General features: G+C 31.8%; 1 protein-coding gene across 5 annotated transcripts in view; it reads right to left on the bottom strand.

The window, feature by feature from the left end:
* LOC108753251 (GRAM domain-containing protein 1B-like) overlaps positions 1-22,535 on the bottom strand; it is a 40,384-nt gene that overhangs the window by 10,706 nt on the left and 7,143 nt on the right. The window lies entirely within an intron of this gene.

Genomic DNA, 22,535 nt, shown 5'->3' on the forward strand with positions numbered 1-22,535 from the left:
ACTTCGTAAGACGTCTAAATGACGATAAACATTTATTTACAACACCTATAAGCTTATACATGCTGAAAATATGTTAGACAATCATTTCATAGCATCGAAGCGCTCAAGATTGAATTTCGCGTTTTGGTCTATTTACATGTACTATCATTTGTTTTACAACGTCGTACTTGTGTTTGTTGTATATACACAAGTCATTTAATTGTAGTTTAATGGTTTCTATAAAAGTGATAACTATTTAAGTTGATTTCAGATTCCATAAAAATTGTAAAATTTTTCCGAAAAATCAGATTTCGTATGAATCGTTTTAATAAAAATTTCATATTTTAATAGTATGTTATTAAGTCTTTAATTGAAAAAAAAAACGAAATAAAAATACATACATACGTACGTTATCTATAACGTATGTATATATATACTTTTATTTCGTCTTTTTTCAATTGAATAATTATTTACAAATCTGTAAAACGTAGGGTGTTCTCAAACTTATGGAGGGTACTGTATATGAACAATTTTTTACGGGGATACTAGCAGTTGTTGCTGCTACGAATTCAGCATCAATACGTTTAATATTCATAATTCGTTTTTATAAACATGAAGTTCTTTTATTTTCAAAGAAATGTGGTTTTTCACACAATAATAACGTTATACAATAACAATATAAACAATTCCTCTTTCCCGCCTAAAATGGCTAACATAATCCACGCGCATAGATGTTGCATAGATTGCCTCACCTCGGAAGTTGAAGCAGTCCATGCGCTGTCTTGCGCTGCGAGCCGTATAAGCATCTAACTGTTCTCATGCGTGCATGAACAGCGTATGGAATGAATGAAACGGAACACCTTCCATGCTCTCCATACGCATCATGCGTGAAACGGAACGTAGTTCTAGATTGCGCTCGAAGACATCAAACGCTCGAGCTCAGGGATGATAATTGGCTGTAAATCATGTAGGGCACTATAGGATTATGGCTATAGGGCTTTGAAGCGTATTGCTTCGCGTTTATTTATCCAGAGTGTTATTATTATTATTACTATTGTTGTTATAAAATTAAAAATAACATTTTAAAACATTAACATTTAATGTTAATTTCAACATTTTTGCATGTCTCAGAAAGTCCATTATACGTCTTTAAATTAAAATTAAATTAAATTAATAACTAGTTTATATATATAGAGCAAGCTTTTCTCTATATTAAACTTACCTTACAGTTTTACTAATTCTTTATTTTACTTAGATAATATCGTTATTTTAATGTAATCATTTTTATAAGAATTTAGATTAAACAGATATGGTAATAGATTAAACATTATTTTTAAACATTAATGTTTCCTGGTGGAAATAAATCGAAGAAATCTTTATTAACAGATCCATTTCAGTATAATTCATAATAAAATGAGTCAATTGATAGAAATTTCAGCGATTTTTAGTGATTTCAACGATTTATTTCCATCAGGGTTACTATTATGTGTACTTCAATATTTATTGTTCATACTAAAAATTTATAGTATATATATGTAATGAATTTATAGTATATATACAATGTATGTGAATTATATATTTTCAACATTGGCAATGCCTATTAGAACACAGTATAAGATACTAAGTACAAAATACTTTCTAAGAAACTATAATTAAGAATAAATTATAAAATAAAAAAATAATAGGGAACTGAAATAATGGTAAAAGTAACGGCTAAATTCTGTAAAAATGTAACGATTTTACCGATAGAAAAAAATAACGATCGTTACTGAAAAAAGTAACGTTACCGTTGTTTATTAAACGGGTTATTTAATAAACACTTTTGTTGTATCCACATTGTTTGTTTTGCGCAACAATTACTGCGCCTGACTCCTATTGCTCTATTTTATCTATTTTCTTTGTGATTAGTAAGAAGTTTTTACGAATTAACTTATATTTAAGATGTCGAAGTAAGAAACATTAAGCAGTTCAATGTCTTTAATACGATTAATACCGTTTTTTGTTCTTTTATATAAATCATTTCTGATATTAACCTTTTATGATAGTTATATTTAATGTCTAAAATTTTTGTATTTTCTCAATCAAAATTGTGGTTATATTCTATTATATATTCTGATATTACTGAGTGTTTTAAAGAATCTAATTTTATATTATTCACCTTTCTATTCCTTCGTGTTCCTTTACTCTTGTTTATAATTGTCTTTTTGATTGGTCTATATATGTAGCATCACAGTTTTTACAATTAATCTTATAAACTACATGTTTTTAGATGGTTCCGTAAATATCTTTTTGTACTTTAATAAATTTGTTTAGATTATTTATCGATCTAAATCCAATAGTAGTTGTTAATTTATTAAATATCGATGTGATTGATTTCGAAAACTCTTTTACAAAATTACCATAAGATCTTGCTCGTCTATTACGATAAGATCTTACTCGTACGTAATTGAATTGTTTTGCTGTACAAACTTCGAGGACCTTTTATTTATATTCTTGTTTGTATATGTTTATAATTATATATAATTATATAAAAAAATTAATATATAGAATTTTATATCTACAAATTATGTAAAATATGTCCTATATATAACATTTTTTCCCGGGCACATATTTAATTAACGTATGTGTTCTATTATGAAAGATTATTTTAAATTTTATAACATAATAATAATAAGAAAAAGAAGAAGAAAACTCTGAACAATAGTCGCAGAGCAATATGCTTCAAAGTCTTAGCCCTATAGCCGTAATCCTATGATTTACAGCCAATGTCATTTCTGAGCTTGAGCATTTGATGTCTTCGAGCGCAGTCTAGATGCTATGACAATAGGAAAAAATCGATTAAAATATGCAATCCGGCTGCAGGTTTGTACTACGTTATAAATAGAGAGTCAGGGTGCGATTATATGGAGCGATACAGTAACTAATAGTAATTAACTAGGCAACTAGAAAATCGCGTATCACGTATTATTTCTTTCGCTAATATTGGAATTTTTTAAAATATTATATATTAACTTATTTTTATGCACATTTTATCAATACTCTTATTTTTTAACAGATTTATTTAATAATTGCATTTAAATCAATTAATTCCATCAAAAAGTGCATAGTAGTGTATAGTAATGTGAATTTGTTACTAGCCCGTGCCGCAAACCGCGCTCCATGTAATCGCAGCCTCACTCTAGTGAGAATCGAGACACAAAACCGAAAGGATGCCATATTTCAGTCTTATCGGAAACGGCTAATAATTCTTAAGCTGTGTTCCAATTTCACTGCTAGTGCTGAAAATGTATAATACACGTGAAATGTATAATAAACTGTAGATTTTCATCACTGACAGTAAATTTTGGAATAGCCTTATTCTTCTTTAATAAATGACCTGCCCTTGGAAAAATAAGAGGTCAATACGGCCAAAATTAGACTGGCGATAATTATTTTAAGATAATTAACTCACAATCAGACCTAAGCGAAAAAACGTCCGCTCCGACGTCACCATCTTGATAAATATGTGTGTACTACACCTATAAAAATTGCTTTCACCTATTCACTTACATTCACTGACACATTGGATGTTTACGTAAAGTAATCAAATCTCTAAATCAGATTGAACAGTGGTACTTAATCTGATGGCTCTAAATGTCCCTAGACCAATCCGGATTATAATCCTATGAAACTCAGATTTCGAACTATTATCGTCATACATATTTCTTTTCTGAAAGATTAATTTTTATTTCAGAAATTTCAAAATATTTTTGTGGCATTTGTTGTGATTCTTTTCTATGTGCAGTTGCGGTTGATTTGATAAGTGTACCCGGAGAGAGTCGACTGTACTACACTCTGCGTTTTTAATAATAATTTCTATAATAATTATATAATAATATTATAAATATTATTATAAATGTATGTATTATATATACGTAAATATAAATAAAAAAGATGAATATAAATATTATTACAAAAATTATATACATTATAAATAAAAATTATTATTAAAATACAATATATACATATATATTACATATATGTACATATATAGTATGTAATTAACATACATATAATTTACTTTAATACAAAGTATACATGTTTTTTTTATATAATACTTATTTTTTTATATAATACTTATATTTATATATTTTTATTTTACTACTATAATATTTATATTTATAATATTTTCTTTTACTCCTATTGTAGATCCCGCATTATAATGACTCAGATATTCAGTTATATCAAAACCAAAGAATTTTAAAATGCTTGTGACAAAGTAAATATAATAATAATTAAAATTATTATTGTATGTACATAATAAATATTAGTAACGATAATAATATTATAATTTACAATCATATAACATATATCAAATTGATTTTGTCCAATTAAATCCATTTCATTCATTTATGGATTCTTTGTATTCTATTTATCCTAAAATTAGACAAATAATATTATCAAAAGTATATTATTTTGTAAAAAATGAAATAACTGAAATAATACAGAGTAAAATACAATTTTGTGTTTTGGTCGATTTTTTCTGGATAGATTTATCAAAGCCACAGCAATAGTACGTAGAGAAAAGTCACAACAAATGCTACAAAAATATTTTGAAATTTCTGAAATATAAACTTAACCTTTCAGAAAAGAAACACGCGTGATGATAGTAGTCCGAAATCCGAATTTCGTAGACAACACAAATTGTAATCCGGATTGATCTAGGGACGTTTAGAATCATAAGATTGAGTACCACTGTTCAATCCGATTTAGAAATCTGAGTATTTCACGTAAACACCCACTAACAAACTGAAACATGGCGGCATCAATCACGAAGAGAATTGCTTATGTCTCGACTCTTTAGTAAGATTCTAGTTAAAAATAACCTGTTTGTATATATGTATAATGCCCTTCAATAGGAGATTGCTACAGAAAATAAATTTTAAAATTCCCTAACTTTTCCAGATTTTCCAGATAAAAATGGAAAATTTTCCATGAGTAATATAAAATATGTAAATTTTTATTTTTACATTTAGACTCAAAGATTGTAGGAAAAAAACTACAATATATTATTAAAAATAACGCAAACAAAGCTTAGTAGCTTAGTACAATTTTGGATGCCAATTCAAGCCAGCAAAAAATAAATTAGTAAATATTTTGAAAAAATAAGTATTAAATAAAGTATTAAATATTTTGAAAAAAGATACAGTTATGACGAAAAAGAGAGATCAAATAAAAATACTGAATAAAATATAAATTTTAATTATTTTATTAAAATCTTTTAAAGTGCGCTAGTTTTGAATGTATTTAACTATAAACGTCAGATATATTAAAAAAAATTATAACAATTATTTGAAATAGAAGCAATTTAAAGTAATTGTTATCAAATTTTGAAATTCCAGACTTTACATTTTTCTCTGACTTTTTCCGGTTTTCCAAGTCTGTGGTAACTCTACTTCAAATACCAGCATATTGAACGTAACTATTTTGATCACATGATTTAGTTGTGATTCAACTATGATATCAGGCGATTTTTGACGTGACTCAGATATAGCACCATCAAAGTATATCAAACTGTACCAGAATATTCTTGCGTATTTGATCATTACTGTCATTATTAACAGAGGCGAGACCAGCCGTTTAACTCGTGCCTTATTTTCTGTCTCTTCTATTATATATCACGTTAGAGTAAAAAATTATTTTTAAAAGATCATCGAATATTCGTGTTTATAAACAAATTAACAGGTTTAGCGTAATAGTTGTACGTACAGTTATTAGAATAAGCTCCACTCTTACTAACATTTACTAATAATAACCTTGGTACATACTACATGTACCAAACTGATCGCTAAAAATCGTACAAATACAAGGATATGCTCATCCGGTAGTAAAGCACTGCGCAGGAATTTAGAAAAGTGGGGATTTCATCAAACATACGTCATCGACTGTTTCCGGAACGATTAGAGCAGATTCGGCTTCATGAAATGTGACCTGCTTAAGGGTCAATAATAGGTAAATTATATAAGGACTATAAAGATCCTAAAGCTCTTAGCTGAGATAAGCATTGACTCTGATTTGCCCTTATCAGATCTAATAGTGCCTATATAGAGTCCAGAAAGGAAGACTAAGGAGACTCCACTTAATAAAAGTGGGCCGTTTTACGTTTCAATTCTCGACACCTCGCAGCACTTGTACTTTGTAATCCTGCGCGTAGTGAGTGCAGTAAAATGTGCCGTAGTTAAATTAGATATGATAAGAAGAAAGAAACCAAGAAGGAAGATCTTTCTTCCTAAAAGAAACATTTTTATTTCCGATTTCCGAAAAAATCACGAATCTAGATGTTTAAAGTATATATAATTTTTTATAAAGACAAATCGGAGAACAATTGCAATGCCATTCTGTCGTGTAATACTCGGTTGCAAAACAGGATATAAGCACAGTATATGCAGTTAGCGCAACTTTCTGTCGGCACCTTTGATGTTAGTGTTGGCTAAAGTGAAATGCGCATGCGTAAAATAAGTAAGTTACCTAGACGTGATACGTGACGTTGCCACGGTTACCACTTAAACTTCTTTCTCTTTTCATCCTTTTTTTACTCTGTCAAAATTCCTCGCAAAACTCATTAGATTTATTCGTATCGCAATCCAACGAATTCGTTGAAGGAATATATTGGAGCACATTAGAGCATGCGACGCGAATAAACCTAATATTGCAATAAAATAATTTAAACTTTATGAAAATTGATAAAAATAAATTGTAAATATATTGAAAAATAAAGAAAAAATATAGAAAATTAGGAAAAATATTAAATTAATTTAAAAATGTAAATTTGTATAAAGCTAAACTATAAAAAGAAATTTATATACATATATGTCCAAAAAATAAGTCTAAAATACAATAAATAAAAAGAAATCCTTTTTGCTCGATTTTCGATGTTACTTTATGTTCATTTTTTCACAAAAATTAGACCAATCTCTCGAGATTTCTCACACATTTCACCAAATGGACAATACACGTAATACTTTCCTCTAAATTTCTACTCTAATTTTTGTGAAAAAGTGATAAAGTGAAAAAGTGAACAAAAAGTAACATAGAAAATCGAGCAATAAAGATTTCTTTTTATTTATTGTATTTTAAATTTCTTTTTGGATATATATGTATATAAATTTCTTTTATATCTCTCAGCTTTCTCATAACATTTTCATAGATATATAATTACATAATATTTCTTTATATAAATATACATTTTTAAGTTAATTTGATATTTTTCCTAATATTTTTCTACATTTTCTCTTTATTTTTCAATATGTTTACAATTTATTTTTATTAATTTTCATTAAGTTCAGATTATTTCATTGTAATAGTAGGTTTATTCGTTTGTATACGTTGCATGCTCTAATATGCTCCTATAACAGCTCTTACACCAACACATTTGTTGGAGTGCGACGCGAATAAATCTAGTGAGTTTTGACAGAGCGAAAAAAGGATGAAAAGAGAAAGAAGTTTAGGTGGTAACGCTAAATAACTTGCTTATTTCACGCATGCGCACTTCATTTTGGCCAACACTAATATCAAAGATGCCGACAGAGAGTTGTGCTACTGTATGTACTGTGGTAATGAACTGTTTTCTGCCATTTCAGTTTCCTGTAGTTTCCTGTCTCTTCTGTTCCTGTCATTTTCATGTTGTCACATGATGTCGAGGAGGTTATTTTTCTTAAATATTAAATCTATTTTATATCGTACAACAGTATAATTTCAAAGAAAAAGAGGATTATCTTGGAATCGAAAATTATTTACAGCGATGAAGAGCAGATACGTTCGGAGAAACGCTATCAACGCTACGTAATGCTAAAAATCGTTCATGGAGCTCACTATCATTATCGCGCTATTAGCTACATGAACAGCGTTAGTAGCGTTTGTGTTGATAGCGTTGATAACGTCTCCTCGAACATACTCTAAATGGAATATTAAAACGCTTATTTAAATAGAAAGAGAGAAAGAAAGAGAACAATAAAAAAAGGAGAAAGAGATGGGACAACTTACTTATTTCACGCATGCGCACTCCATTTTGGCCAACTAAAATCGCAAGAGAGTTGCGCTATTGTATATACTGTAGTACAAGGGCATAAATATATAGGCATACGGGAAAGAAATTGAATTCCTTTCAAGTTATGCATTTTTCCTTAATCCAAGGTTTAGGGCCTCAAAGGGTCCAAAACGGACTCAAGCTACGTTCCAAAATTGAGTGCCTGTACTGAAAATCTATAGTGCACACGTCGTAAACTGTATGTTAAAAATAATTACGTTTTAAGTTTATTTTCTGATTTGATTCCTATAGTATACAGAATAATTTAATAGACATGCGCGAATAGCGAATTGCGATATTTCTAGCGGAATTTGTTTCGATCTTCCCTTTTTCCGGCGGCCTCCGATGAGCTCACAGGCGAGGACAAACTATCGTTTAATATTATTAAAATAAGTTTGCGATCTTGCGTCTAAGTAGTACAAAACTATTGTATATCATCAATACATTATTGGATTCAATATTTTATTCTCAGAAACATATATTATAATTGTCGATCAATCATTAAACTAATTAATTATATCTAGATTGTACACGTGGCTGTCGGTATTTGTTTCACTGATATTAAAATTATTGTTCTTTCAAATTAATTCTGCAGCTAAGATTATTAATGTAGCTAGAAACATTCAATGATAGCAAATTCTAACTCTAACACATTACATAAGAGCACGAAGCTCCAAATTTTGACAGGTTGTAGGCCCAAGCCATGCGGTCTGTAATAATTGATAAAATAAAGTACTGTAATAAATACAAAAGAAATTATAAAATTACATAAAGTAAAAAATATATTTGAAGCTGAAATCAGTGATAAAATATTGACTGTAAAAATCTGTAAGTAAAAATGATTCTCATATTGTGCGTACCGGAAAAAAGGGCAATATTGTAAGATTAGTATTTAAGAGACATAAATTTGTTGCTAAAGTTTAATATCGAGAAAGGTATTATATTGTTAAAGATAAATGTGAAAATAAAATTAAAATCATAAATATTAAAAATAAACGCGAAAGTAAAACTGATATTAAAAGTATTGAAAATAGAGCAATAAACACAGAAGTAAAATTAATATATAAAGTGTCAAAATAGTAGAGCAAGTTTAAGTCTTTAAATTTTTTTCTTGATTGTCCCTTGTTCAATATTAAAATGTCGAAAACAATGTGTAAAAATGCATCAAATGTAAAAAAATTAACTTCTGTGAAAAGGATTATCCTATCTGAAAATTCTAAATTGAAATAATTTTTCGAATATTATCGATAATTTACACAAAATAGTAACTACAGATAAGCTAGTTGAGGAACAAACAGAAAAATGGAAAAAGAATGACGCTATTGCAAAAGTAAATTAATTGTACCAACTGTAGACAAGAGGCCACTTTTGCATCTTCTAAACTATAGTACTGCTTTCGAAATTGGACGAAGATTAAAGTCATATTCTAGCATGATAACGAACAACAGAAATGTAATTTGTTACAGAATTTTTACAGCTTATCTTTTGACAAAAGTATTGATATAGCAACATACAGGGTGCGGCAGAGAAACTTACTTTTTTTAAAGGTTAATAAAAACGAAACTATTGCAGATATCGGTATAATTCTTTTTTCCTCTTACAGATTTTCCTCATCAAATTTTTTTTCATGCACTTTTGAAAATTACATCTATCAAATGACGGCCGCAGTTGTCTATGCACTGATTGAGTCGATTTCTGAAGTTTTGCGTCACTCTCTGAAGCATGTCCACCGGTATTTCGGCGATGGCGTTCCGAATGTTTGTCTTCAGGTGAGCTAGGGTCTCTGGTCGATCGTTGTAAACAATAGACTTCAAATAACCCCATAGGAAGAAGTCGCATGGAGTCAAATCTGGAGAGCGCGCCGGCCAAGGGAGATCACCTCTGAGAGAGATGAGGCGGTCAGGGAAGTGTTCCCTCAACAATTCCATCGAGGCCCGTGCTGGGGACTGCAAAAATGACTGTCTCACTCTCTCAACATTTTCCGGAGTCCTGGCCGTTCTTACAGCTCCTAACCTGCGTTTAACGATGCTGCCAGACTCGAAATGCGATAATCCACGAAAGAATCGAATTCCGGCCGGGGATTGAACTGCGAGGAGGAATAATGAAGCGCGCTCGAAAGGCACGTTGAGTGGCGACAATGGAGCGGCCATTACCAAAGTATGCCTCGACGGCAAACGCGCGATGCTCTCTTGTCCAAAGCATGATCGAGACTGGCTGTGGGGGGAACAAAAATTGAGGACCTATCCTTTCGGACGCACCCCCTCCCAGCTTCCTACCTTCACCCCTTGCCGTTTGGCGCGTTTTTCAAAAAAGTAAGTTTCTCTGCCGCACCCTGTATATCAGCAAATTAAAGAACTTGTCAAACAGACTGAATACCTTAAAAGTAATTTTGAATGACAGCATAATCATCTCAAAGGTGTTGGCAACATTGCCAGAAGAATAATCACTTTGTAAGTTGTCTGGGAATCCTCTGATTCTGTAAATAAAACTTTACAAAACTTTAGAAAATCAGCTAGGCTGATTGCGGAAGAGATGAAAATGAAAGCAAGGCAATTGCTAAGGCAGCAGGTAAAAAATGCTTCAAATGCAATAAAGTAGGTCATTTCTTGAAAGACCTAAGTAGAGTTAAAAAGGTAATTATATACATTAAGGGACACCGCTGATGACATGTTGTCAAAGTCATGGCCCTGAGCTCCGACAAGTTTTAGGTGGCGGTCGACCTTCGTTAAAAAGTTATTAACAAAAAAAGTTCAATTATATAACACGAGAATTCCCTGCTTTAATATATATTTGATAATTGTGTACTATTGGGGATGCCGTGCGACTTTGACATATGTTGTCAAACAGTACAATTATGGAAGTCCGGCGCCCCTTTGCAGGGGGAAGGAGAGTGAGAGTCGCTTCGCGTGGAAAATCGAAAGTAGTTGCTGAAATAAAATAGTAGCTATATGAAGTATAATACATATTTATTCTTCTAGAGTTGGAGTTTATTCTTTAACGAAAAGATATGCCACATAAATTAGACTTTTGTCTAAATATCTTTGAAACTATAAGAGACCGCCACCTAGTTGCTAAGACAAAGTTACTCAGAATCATGACCTTGATAATATATGTCAAGGTCAAGGTCATCGGTATGATGTCTGTTAATATATAATTACTATTAAAAATAACGTAGTTGGAAAACAGATTAGGTGTTTTCATTGTAATAAGGTTACATGGAAAAGACGTGCAGAAAAAAGGCTCAGACAAGAAACACGGAAGATTGCGGTATTTTCAAAAAAAATAACCACACTGACAAAGATTACTATTTCAGGAAAGACAAAGCAGTTAAAAATGAAGTAAGAATGAAGTCGAAGATAAGGTGTCATTTCTAGTAACAAATACAGATGGAGCTGTCGACTCAGGAATAACAACTAATATGACAAACAGAAAAGATAATATCAAAAATTTCAAGAAGAAAATTGGAATAGTTAAGCTTAATGAATCGATGACAGCAGAAAGAACAGGATCTTTAAAATTCTAGAGATGTAAATTGAAAGTAGTATACATTCCAGAATTGAGTAAGAACTTGCTATCTGTAAGTGCTATTACAAGTAATAAGGTAAAGTACTTTTTGAAAAAGATGAAGTAATAATTAGTTATAAAAATAAAACTGTGTTAAAAAGTAATAAACTAAAAAATGGTTTATTTCAAGTTAGGATGAAAAATGTTGAAAGCGAAGAGACTCACTTAGCAGATAATATTATATTGACAAATTAGAATTGTGGCATAGGAAGATGAGGTACATAAGATACGATAGTTTTAAAGATCTAAAGAAGATAAGTCAATGATTGGACTTTTCATTAGCTGAATTAAATAGAACTAGAGAAGTTTACAAAGTTTGCATAAAGGCAAAGCATTTAAGAACTAAATTTAAAAATGAGAGAGCAAAAGCGAAAAGACCTCTGCAGATCATTCATACAGTTGTGTGGCCCTATAAGTCCAAATACCTGGGACGATAAGAAATATTTTATTACTTTAATGAATAACTGCACACACTTTACGATGATGTATTTGCTGCAAAGCAAACAAGAAGCTGCTAAAAAGATAAGAGACTACATTAATAAGGTGGAAACAAAGTAGAATCTTAAAGTAGCGAAAAGAAGATGCGATAGAACAGAATTTATTAACAGAAGTGTAAATGAATGGTAAAAAAAGAAAAGTATAGAGCTTGATACTACTGTTCCACACTCTGTAATTAAACGGAAGAGCTAAGAGATTCAATAAAACATTAATGGAAAAGGTCAGAGCTCTGTTATTTGATGCTAACTTAAATAAAGACATGTGGGGAGAAGTCCTTTATACAACAACTTATTTGTTTAACAGATCTCCCACAGAAAGAGTAACACTTAGTATAACACCATATGAAATGTGGGAAGAGAGGAAACTAAATTTGATTGATCTACAAATTTTTAGTTCAACCGCTTATGCTAAAGTCTTATAAAAGTCCGATAAAAAAGCTGAGTAAAAGAAGCACTGAATATTGCTTTATTGATTATGCTCCAAACGGCTATAGATTGTGGGATAAAGCAAAAAGAAAAATAGTACTAACAAGAAACATAAAATTTCAGTTAACAGATAAAAGAATAAATCAAGAAAAGAGGAAGAGTAAAAAATTATTAGATTTATTAGATAAAAACGATGAAGATTTAGAAGAGGAAATTAATGAAGACAATAGTCTAAATAATGATTCAGATGATTCTTTTAGAGATGCTAATGATAGAAAAAGAAATCGATTTAGACGATTTAGAAGATAATTGTAGAAAATGAACAAGAAATAGAAGACAGTTAAGTAACAGAAGAAGATCAAATAGAATAAGTGACGGAAAATTGAAGGACTGTCTATCTAACGTATAAAGAAACTGTAATAGGTTCATATAAAAAGAAATGGTCTGAAGTAATAGAAGAGGAAAAAGAATCATTAAAAGAAAACAAAGTTTGGCAAGTGGATGAAAATTCAGTCGAAATTAAAACAGAAAAACAGTTATACTGCAAATGGATTTTTAGAATAAAACAGGACGTTAAATATAAGACCAGATTGATGATAAAAAGCTGTGAGCAAAAATATTAGGAGAGAATATTCTAAATCGGATCGTGTTCCAAATATAACTTTTTTTATTTTAACAAATATGGTTAAGTAGATTTGCATGTTATTTATAATGTGAAGTTCTTATAAGACACCGAACATGCGACAGCAGTTTGACAGTTCTTTGTCATAACGTTCATAAAATAGACGTAAATATGTATTTTCAGCTATTGTGCAAAAATTTTTTTAAAAAAGAAAATCTTTATTTAAGAGACGTTAAAAATTTGAAAAGTAATTGATTTAAGATAATTAAAGAATGTAGAATTCAAAAATATCAAGCGTTTGGTGATCACCTTTGCGGTTTATTGTAAAATTTGTTCTAAAAGTTTGAAAGGATCTGTGTCCAAATCGGATCTCTCTTTGGGATCTACAGTACAGTAGATAGTAACAGACATTTATCCATTAAATCCTGACGTTTTTCAAGAAATTGACTTCCTGCTCAGTTCAGTAATCGGCCAATCGAACATAGCGAGATAAAAGTAAATTTGGACGAAACATTGCAATCCATTTGTCCACTTCCAGAAGCGTCTTCATGTAAAAATACCGATCGGGGACGAAAACCAGGAAAAGCAACTATTTTAACTGATGATGCTGCGATTGAAACTGTTGCTATAGAGGAAGCAATAAAACAAATGCAACTAAAAAACTGAAAAAAAACGCAAACAAGACCAAGAAACACTAAAAAGTAAGTCAGCTAATTCATCGAAGAAAGAAGACTCGCCACAACCTGATTATAGTACTGATGATCGATCGACCAGATCTGGTCTAAAGAATACTAAATCAATACAATATCATGAGTCATCAGACTCAGATTAATTGAATTTTTTATTGATTTCAATTCTAATAATATAAGTAATTTTTTTCTGAATAAAATTTTTATCTTTAACTATCAAATTGCTTATTTTTGCTCAATACTAACAAAAATAAATTAAAATTTTGTAAATTTTTCTCTAAAAGCCCATAAAAATAAGAGGATCCGATTTGAACCAGGGTATGGTCCGATTTGAAACCAATAGTTCCAAATCGGACTCGAAAAACTGTCTTTACATTTTCCATTATAGTTAAACACAGGTGAGAGATACGTCAAAATGGTCTGAAATAAAAATGAAAGGAATTAAATAATCTTTTCAACGGCATCTTTGATTTTATAATCGGACTTTAATTACGCCTTGTAGAGAGTAAAAACTGCAAATAGGTCCGATTTAGACTATTCTGCCCTATATTTATTATCAGGAAACATACAGTTCTATAATCAGTCGTAGTGCTCTGGGTAGTCGTAGTGCTCTGGGTAGTCGTAGTGCTGAGGAGTGTTTTCGCTATTGCTATAGCTAAGAAGTCATATCTTTTGACGTAAAAACAGTTTTTTTATATAGCGAATTGGACGAAGATATTTATATGTATCCATCGGAAGGATATAACTATAAAAAGAAGATACTAAAAAGAAGATACTAAAATTGGAGAAAGCATTGTATGATTTAAAACAGGCTCCTCTTAGATGGAACGTTAGTTTCACTGAGTTTTTTTAAAAAGGTTTTAAAACTCTTAATTCAGAACAATGCTTGTTCAACAGAATTAATAGTGACATATTTTTAAGCATTTATGGTCTGTTAGTAAGTAGCGATATTGATAAAAGGAATAAGATTCTAAGATTAAGCAAAGAATTGTAAATTAAAATTACAAGAGATACGAATACTTATCTCGGATTTGAAGTAGCTAATGTTGAATTGTTTTCTGTCCGAAAGGAAATATATTTTGAAAATTTTGCAACAAAGTGACATGGAAAAGGTCAAGACTGTCAAAGTTCCCATACTTTCAAAGTGAGCAAATTAAAACCTAAATTTAAGTCATACCCTTACAAAGAACAAGTTGACAGTTTGTTTTATGCTATTCTTGAGCCTTCCACGGATGCTTTCTATATAAAGATTATGCGTTTTGCGAGTTTCCAGATCCATTCTTGAAATGCCAACGTTTCGTGAACCTTGCAGTTCACTTCATCAGGGCGTGGAACACCCTGATACTGTTCCTGTGGGTCGTTCCTTTTATATTACGCTACTTGCTGGAGTGGTGGGGGTAGAGAAGAAGCCTGACATCACGTTGGTGTCCTTCGTTGGTGTTCTTTTATTCGTAGGTTGACCATTCTCCCTATTTCTTCAGACAAAAGGATCCTATCCATTCTCCCATATGTCAAAGGAATAACAGATCGGATTGGCAGGATATTAAACAAACACAATATCCGAACTATCTTTAAATCACCCAAAAAGATAGGACAAAGCTTAAGAAATCCTAAAGATCAAAGACCTCCACTCAGCTCCGCAGAAGTATACAAAATACCTTATTCCTGTGGGCAAGTATACATTGAAGAAACAGGGAGAATGGTCAACCTACGGATAAAAGAACACCAACGTGATGTCAGGCTAAAACACGTCATGCAGTCAGTATTATCAGAACACAATATTGAAACAAGACATCAAATACTGTTTGACAAAACGACTTCAATAGTGAACATTATATCATAATTTCCAAGAAAATATAGAGAAGCCATAGAGATACAAAAACATTCTAACAATCTAAATAGAGATAATGGTTACAATATAAAAATAAAATATGGAAAACCATTCTCCTGGTTATTGAAGACCGACCAATTTCCCCTACCTTCCCCCCACTCACAATTCTCTTCTTTCCCCCCATCACTCTAACAAGTAGCGTAATATAAAAGGAACGGCCCGCAGGAACAGGCTATTTCTCGCCCTGATGAAGTGGATTGCAAGGTTCACGAAACGTTGACATTCCAAGAATGGATCTGGACACGGAGAAACCCGTGAAACGCATAATCTCTATATAGTTTGCTTTATGTTTCTATCAATACAAGGTCAGATATAGCTTTTGCGGTGAATTATGTAAGTAAATTCATTGAAGATCCTATGCAAGAAAATATCAACGAATTCAAACACGTTTTGAAATATTAGGTTGAGTAAAAAGTCATCGCGTATTTTTTAGCTCAAAGTTGTATATACAATATCTTCGTCAATAATGAATGACATTCAAATTTAAAAAAAGGGTTTTAAAGCTTGAAATCTCTACTTTTAAAAGCTTATCACATTTTTTAAGTTTATATGAGTTTGATAACTTTTACATACCAAAAACTACGAGCTGAAAAAGACGAAAAATTTTCTTCTCACTTTGTGGATTTGTAACGTGTCCAAAACGAATTTGAGAAAATTTTCGATTACCTATCGTGAAAGCTTGATACTTTCCCTACAAAATCGTTTTTTTTTAAATATTCCTACGACTTTTGATTACTGAGTTATCGCGGATTAAATAAAAGAATTATTTTGACTTTAATTGCTCATAACTCCATTAAAAATTGTCGTATCGTATAATTTAAAAAAGAGATTTTTAAAGCTGAAACTTTACTCTATCAAGATATATTTATATTGTTGGTAAGAAAGTAATTACGGTTTTTACTGATAGATGTCTTTTAAAAAAACGCGATGACTTTTTACTTAATCTAATATCTTGCTGAGAATATAGATCAAGGAATATATTTTAAGAAAGATGGAAATATTAGATTATTGGAAACATACTCCGATGCTGATTTTGCTAGAGATCAGGAAACAAGAAAAAGTACTACTGGATACATAATTTTCTACGCAGATGAGCCAGTTAGCTGATGTTCCAGGAAACAACCTGATATCGCTCAATCTATGTTATAACAGAAGCAAAGTATATTGCAGCAACTGAATGTTGCAGAGCTGGTCTATTTTGAAGTCACTATTGGAAGAATTGTTAAATGTAAATATTGAAGTTACTTTAAATATGGATAATCAGAGTGCGATTGCTTTAATTAAAAATGGCATAGTAAATAAAAGAAGTAAGCATATATTGGGAGTATAAATAAGTTTCCGCCGTTTGACAAACAATGGCGCTACCAGAATGTTATAGTTAAAATTGTCAGCTGTAAAACGTCATATCGTAAGGTTGGACATCTGGCAAGAACATAACCTTGAAATATTAGCGATTTTGCATCAGCATCTTATATATTTTTTCGTGCGAAAATGTCGAGTTTTGAGCCGAATAAGCATCATTTGCGGGAGCTTTTGATTTACTTCTTTAATTTGAAGAAATCTGCAGCTGAGGCGCATCGATTGCTTGTAGAAGCATATGGTGAGACTGCCTTAAGTGAGAGAAGTTGCCGTGAGTGGTTTCAAAAGTTTAAGAACGGTGAATTTGACATCAAAGACAAAGAACGTAGCGGAAGGCCGAAAGTGTACGAAGACGCGGAATTGGAAGCATTATTGGATGAAGATTCGTGCCAAACGCAAGAAGCACTTGCACTTACATTAGGAGTGACTCAACCAGCAATTTCACATCGCTTAAAATCGTTGGGAATGATTCAAAAGCAAGGAAATTGGGTTCCATATGAACTGAAGCCGAGAAACGTTGAACGCCGATTTTTCACATGTGAAATGCTGCTTGCCAGGCATAAACGAAAGGGTTTTTTGCACCGTGTAGTCACTGGTGATGAAAAATGGATCCACTACGATAACCCAAAGAAGAAGAAATCATGGGGACCACCTGGCCATGCTTCAACATCGACAGCCAAGCCGAACATTCATGGGAAAAAGCTCATGTTGTGTATTTGGTGGGATCAGCTAGGTGTCGTTTATTATGAGTTGCTCAAATCGAATGAAACCATTACTGGGACTCTCTACCGAACACAATTGATGAGATTGAGCCGAGCACTCAAGGAAAAACGCGCCCACTACTACTCCAGACACGACAAAGTTATTCTTCTGCATGATAATGCTCGTCCACATGTTGCGGCGCCGGTCAAAACTTACTTGGAAACACTCAATTGGGAAGTTTTACTCCACCCGCCGTATTCACCAGACATTGCTCCTTCTGATTACTACCTGTTTCGATCGATGGCCTGTCTGAGCAATACTTCACATCATATAAAGATACCAAAAATTGGGTCGATTCGTGGATAGCTTCAAAAGATGAAGCGTTTTTCCGACGCGGTATCCGTATGCTGCCAGAAAGATGGAAAAAAGTAGTGGCTAGCGATGGACAATACTTCGAATAAAACATTAGGTACCGTTCTTTCACAATAAATTCCCAATTTTTGATAAAAAAACGGCGGAAATTTATTTATACTCCTAATAGATGTTAAATTTCGATATAAACATAAACTTGTAAGAGATAAAACTATATAGCGACACGTGCGCGCGGCGTCGCCCTCAGTGTAGAGTTTCTGTTTGGCTTTCTCTATATTTTTTTCCTCCGTCTTTTGTCACCGTAACTCGGTTTATCTTTTGTTTATTCCTCGAATCCGGTACGCCTGGAGCTTTTTCGAAACAAAGGAGGCTCGCGTGTGATGCGCGAGGAACCGCGCAAGAATCTCGAGAAGAGTCAGTCATATTTTACTTGTCGACTCGAATGCACCACGCTTTCGACTTCTGTCTAACGAATAAAGTACAAGTGTCCGCGCCAACCGAGTCACAGTTAATACCGAACCATTCCTTCACCCACAACTACAAATTTGAAATATTGTCCGATTGCTGAAATGTTAACCGATTTGCTTACTAAGCCGTTGACAACTACTAAGTTTTTGTATTTAAAAGAAAAGTTTGTTAGTAAACTTGATACGAATTAAGGGAGTGTTAGAAATAATTACGTTTCAGTTAAGTTTGTTTTCTAATTTGATTTCTATAATATATAGAATAGTTTAATAGACATGCGCGAACAGCGAATTGTGATATTTATAGCGGAATTTGTTCCGATCTTCCCTTCTTGCGGCGGCCCCCAGTGAGCTTACAGGCGAGGACAGACTAATGTTTAATATTATTAAGCTAAGTTTGCGATCTTGCGTCTAAGATTGGTGCAAAACTAATTATTAATATTATTGTATTTAATACTAATTATTAATATTATCAAAACTATTAATATCATCAATACGCACATTATTGGATTCAATATTTTATTCTCAGAAACATATAATTGTCGATCAATCGTTAAGCTAATTGATTATACGTGGCTATCGGTATTTGTTTCACTGATATTAAAGTTATTGTCCTCTCAAATCAATTCTGCAGCTACAATTATTTGTGTAACTAGAAAATATTTAATGATAGCAAATATTCTAACACATTGCGTAAGAGCACGAAGCTCTAAATTTTGATACTGTAGCATTTTCAGCGCTGACAGTAAATTTGAAGCACAGCCTCAGTAACCATGCAGACAAAATCGCCTTCACGAAGGGATTAAGTTAAGCCTTAAACACAATGCAATGAATAGCTATAGCGATAGAAATAACACGATTTCCTATCACTGAATATTTCAGTGTATCTGACTTCTGATAGATTGAAATCGTGTTATTCGCTATCGCTATTCCTTCGCATTGTGTTGAGGCTTAACTTACGTTCGTGACACTTTTCTACAGCGCACTTATTATGCGCAGGACTACAAAATTCACACTCGCGCTGCGAGTATCGAGAATCAAAACTTAACTCGAAACGCAAAATCGGCCCATGTTTTGAGGATTGATTAGACTAAAACCCGATGTCCACGATGCTAGAAATCGGCCCGAGATCTCGGATAGAGAAAAAATTAACAAATCACATTTGAACAATTTGATTACATGACCATTGCAATTGATCAATTCTTTCTTCATCTGAGGTCTCGGACCGATTTTTAGCATCGTGGACACAAGGCTTTAGAGACCTTCAAGGGGGAGTCTGATAAACGTTCGCAATGATAATGCAAACTAGTGATTTTTATAATAAATTTTAAAATATAGCGTTTTCAGGATTATGTTCAGATTCCTACCCGAATGATATCTAGACTACTTCATCCTTGTTATTTACTGAATGTTAAACAAGGATGACATGAAAATTTTGCAACACAATGGCTGCACCAATCAAAACTTGAACATTGCTTTGCCAGACTCTCTCTTGAAGGTTTCTAGTTAGACTGATTGTGAGTGGAGTCTCTTTACACCCGTATTCATAGCCCTTCCTTATTTTAAGGAATAGGCTACAATAAGCTATAGGCTAAACGCCTTGGATGCGGTTGAGTTGCCGCTACGAGTGCTTCGAAGCATTCGTAGTGGCAACTCGACCACGCCCTTTATCAGTTATCGTTACCTATATCGTTGACTCTGATTTTCCTTTATCAACTTATTAAATATAATTTAAATTATTTTTTATTATTATCATTTTTAATAAAATAATAAGGCTCAAAATTAAATAATAATAATGAGGACTATAATCCTAACGAGTATTTAAAAATTTTAATGATATGTAATAATAGTACATACAATAACAAAAACAAATGTTTCGACTCCGATCGGGTCATTATCAATATTATTGTAATTGAAAATTTTTAATTTAATACAATAATAATCAGTTATTTAAAAATAGAATATTAGTTATAAATTTTTACGAAATTCCAGATGTTAAATGTCTTTGGTAGATTCAAAAACGCATAGATAGATCACATACAGAACAGGCCGTTTAGTAGAAATTCATTATGGTTGTAAATATTCATTACCGTTACGAGTACAGTAAAAACATATTTATAAAATTCTATTGAAAAATGTAGTCATATAAAAATATGTATAAATTGATGTCATATAATATATCAATAACTGTTGATTTTTAAAAAAACGTGGTTAGATATTTCTTTATATAAACGTGGTTAAATATTTCTTTATATAAAAAAAACACAAGTAATGAGAAATATATATGAGCAAATATGCAATGGAGATCAACTAAATTTTTGTAAAACATTAACTGTCGTTTGGAGAATGAGATGAAATAGAAAGAAATAAAAATCAGTAAAGTAGGAAGGGTATATCCTGATCTCATTGTGTGTACGGCAAGGAAATTATACATATAATAACTTTAAATTCACCGCGTAATGATAATGTAGACTTGATAACAATTCTAATTGTCCGCTTGACCGTCACGTAATGTATCCATGCACATAAGCATACCCTTGTATTTATATCATGGGCTCAACATATTTTTAGTCTGCTAGAAATGGAAATTATGGCGACCGCTGAGTAAACATGAGACGAGTTCTAAATTACGCACAAAGCGCATGATGCATCATTTGTTCTTGTTGTTCACTGAATAATAAAGAATAAAATAATACTTCATGCGTTTCATGCGTAATTCGGAACGCACCCATAAAACGTTGAGTGCACTTAAGACTGTATCAGCAGATAATCATAAAACGGTTACAGTTGAGTGAGCGCTCGCTGTTATTGATGTATTCTTCCAGATCTAAAATACTGATTGGATGATCTAAAAGAATACACCAAAAGAGTGATAGAATACAGTGAGATCTCACTCAACCGTTGAGTCCGCTGAACGCAGTCATTGTATCGATATCGAATTGACGTTAGAAGTTACGGAATCAGGTATAGATATCATTTTATCCTTGTTCACTGAATGTTAAACAAACATAAAATGACAGAAGGCACTTAAATGGGAATCTGAATACATAGCTCTGTGAGATCTTTGTTAGAAAAAAAACGTGTGGAATGATGACGTGGAATAGCGTAATCCAAATTCGAATTTCTTAATATTGAGTGATTTTGATATTTAACTGTTCATATAAAATTCAAAACAACTACAAATACGATTTCCTTTGTTAAACAAAAATTTCAGATTTTCTTTTAGTGACTTGAAATTATTCAACGTAATGCTAATAATTGACTAATAATTATGATTATAATATCATTATTAATTATTATATAATATAAAAATCGCTTTATTAATAAAAATATGAAATTCATTATGTTTTAAACTAATTTTGTCCTCAAATATACTAATTCTCCTTCCAGGGGATCCCCTCTTAGGAGATCTTACCTTTTTGAATAAAATAATGTGTGGAATCTCCTTTCCCAGGGCTATATTCAGATTTTTACTTCAGTGTCATCCAAGTATCATATTTCATCCTTGTTCACCGATTATTTAACAAAAATATTGTATGTAATATGTGGAGGTACTTGAATCAAAATCTGAACATAGTCTTGGAAAGGGATCTTATCTTGTTAGAAAAAAAACTGTGTGGAATGATGAATAGTGTAATTCAGATACATATTCGCATAAAGTAGCCACGGTAGTGTCGCTGCGCGCAGCTGCTTAGCGCCGAGATACTACCAGTGTCTCCAGATATGAATTTCTTAATAATAAATAATTTTGAGATTTAACGGTTCATATAAAATTCAAAACAACACAATTTCCTTTGTTAAATTGAACTAAAATTTCAGATTTTTTTTTTTACTTGAAATTATTCAAGGTGGTGCTAATAATTGACTAATAATTATAATTATAATAATATAATTATTAATTATTA

Source organism: Trachymyrmex septentrionalis, unplaced genomic scaffold (genome assembly GCF_001594115.1).
Source record: "Trachymyrmex septentrionalis isolate Tsep2-gDNA-1 unplaced genomic scaffold, Tsep1.0 scaffold67, whole genome shotgun sequence".
Lineage (NCBI taxonomy): Eukaryota > Metazoa > Arthropoda > Insecta > Hymenoptera > Formicidae > Trachymyrmex > Trachymyrmex septentrionalis.